This window comes from Macrotis lagotis, chromosome 2, assembly GCF_037893015.1.
Source record: "Macrotis lagotis isolate mMagLag1 chromosome 2, bilby.v1.9.chrom.fasta, whole genome shotgun sequence".
Taxonomy (NCBI): Eukaryota; Metazoa; Chordata; class Mammalia; order Peramelemorphia; family Peramelidae; genus Macrotis; species Macrotis lagotis.
The window spans coordinates 255,752,657-255,755,005 of record NC_133659.1 but is presented as its reverse complement, the minus strand read 5'-3'; positions in this window follow the sequence as shown (position 1 = coordinate 255,755,005).

The window sequence follows — 2,349 nt, the reverse complement described above, 5'->3', positions numbered from 1 at the left end:
ACTGGTCCCAGGGACCCAGGAAACCCACCCCCACCCTCCCCTCCCCCCTTGATTTTTCCCCCCTAAAGCTCTGAGGCCCCTGCTCCCACCCACGCTGGGCAGCATGCCCAGTGCTGGTCTGCCCCAGAGGTGCCAAGCTGGGTGTGTCATGGGGCTCAGGGCAATAACAGGAGGGTGATCAGAGTTGGGAAGATTGGGATGAGGGTTCTGGGCTCTCCCTGGGACCCCAGGCTATCCTCTCATTCTTTTGACCCTGGAAGAAAGTCCTGATGAAGAGGGGTCCCTGAAGCAGATTTCTTCTTGATTTGAGGGAGCTTGGCTCAAGCTCTGTGATGGGAATCCGAGCAGGCACTGTTTGTACCTAATTGTAACTTCCCTTTATATGGTGTTTTATTGTTTATAACTCACTTTCCTCTCGGATTCCCTGGTTTCTTTCTCAAGACTTGTAGCTTAGGACAATGCTTAGCCACAGTGCTTATACGTAGCAAATCTGTAGATCCTGCCAGCCACCAGGACAATCTCTCCCAGAGATAACCTGGGGTCATTTTTGTCTCTCCCTCCCCCCCCTTAACAGGGATTGTTTTCACTTTTGTCTTTGTCCATTTATGAATGAGCCCCTCCTTGGAGGAGATACTTCCTGGATGGTTGATGGATGGATGAGAGGCTTCATAGTACAAGGGTCTACTAGAAAGAGCTCTGGATTTTCAATCAAAGGGTATGGGTTTAAATCCCAGATCTACCTCTTAACCCCTTTTATGCCCTTGGGCAAGTTAAATCTCTCTGGACTTCAGTTTCCTCATCTATATAATGGGTACCATGGTACAAACACTGAGGCTCATAGATTTTAGATCTTGAGCTGCAGATTCATAAATTTTTACCTTTAGACATAGGGAAAAGAGAAGGTAATAAACATTGATTGTTTTTTTTTTTTTTTTAGGTTTTTGCAAGGCAAATGGGGGTTAAGTGGCTTGCCCAAGGCCACACAGCTAGGTAACTGTTAAGTGTCTGAGACCGGATTTGAACCCAGGTACTCCTGACTCCAGGGCTGGTGCTTTTATCCACTGCACCACCTAGCTGCCCCTTAAACATTGATTGTTGACCAATTATGTGCCTTTACAAATAGTAGTTTATTTGATTCTCACAAACAATCCTGTGAGAGAGGATAATAACATCCTCTATTTTACAGTTGAGGACACTGAGGCAGACTGAGATTAAGTGACTTGTCCAGGGTTACACAGCAAGAAAATATCTGAGGCTGAATTTGTACACTGGCTTTCCTAATGTATGTGTGTGTATGAGAGAGAGAGAGAGAGAGAGAGAGAGAGAGAGAGAGAGAGAGAGACGGACAGACAGACAGACAGACAGACACACTGAATGTTTGGAGGGAATTAAAGATAAAATCTCTGCTGCAAGGTCAACTCCCAGTTGCTGGCACTGCCAGGGCAACTACCCGGCCGGAACCATAAATCAAGCCCGCGGGGTGGGGGGGTGGTGGTGGTGGTGAGGGGATGACATTTGGGCTGGGGTCAGGGTAGGTAGGGCCCTCTAGAGACATGCTGTGTTAGCAGAAAGAAGTGTTCTGCAATGTGTCAAGAAGGTAGAGGTGCTGTCACTCAACCTCTGAAGGAAGAAGCGCCCATTGGGGAATCCCAGGGCCTTAGTAGATTTGTTAGCCCATAAACCAGATCATACCCCATGGTTCTAGAAGAGAATTTCATGAAGAAGAAACCTGCAAATATTCAGTCTTTTGGACTCTGCCTCTTCTTTGGGGGTCCAGACACATAGCTACTCCCTAGCTCTTTCCTTTTCCCTCAAAAGAGGGAGGTCAAAGACTTCCCTCAGCCAGGGGAAAAGATACAGAGCCTCCTCCAAAAGACTGGACACACACCCATTCTCTAGGAGCCTTCCCTTCCCCCACCCCAAGGGGCTGGAGAGAGAGAGAGAGAGAGAGAGAGAGAGAGACCCTCCTCCCCCAGACCTCCCCAGAGGGGTCTGGGCCTTGTCCAGTTACTGGGGTGGCCTGGAGAGCTGTGGGCTGGCCGTCAGTTTCTCACGCTCTCCTGCTCCCTTCCCTGCCTCACCATTTCCTCTGCTGCTTGGGGGTGGGGGGTTGGGGGGGAAGGCAGCTCTGTGACATCAGAAGGAGGGGGGTGGAGTGTTCCAGAGCAAAAAAGCCTCAAGAGGCCCGCCACCCCCGCAGTGCAGGACCAATGTCTGCCTTCACTGAGGGCACAGAGAGGGGGGCTCCCTAGGGTATGACAACCCCAGGAGCAGGCTTCTGGCTGACTCTTAGCAACACCCAGAACCTGACATCACCCCCTCCTCCCCGCCCCACATTGTTGCTGCTGG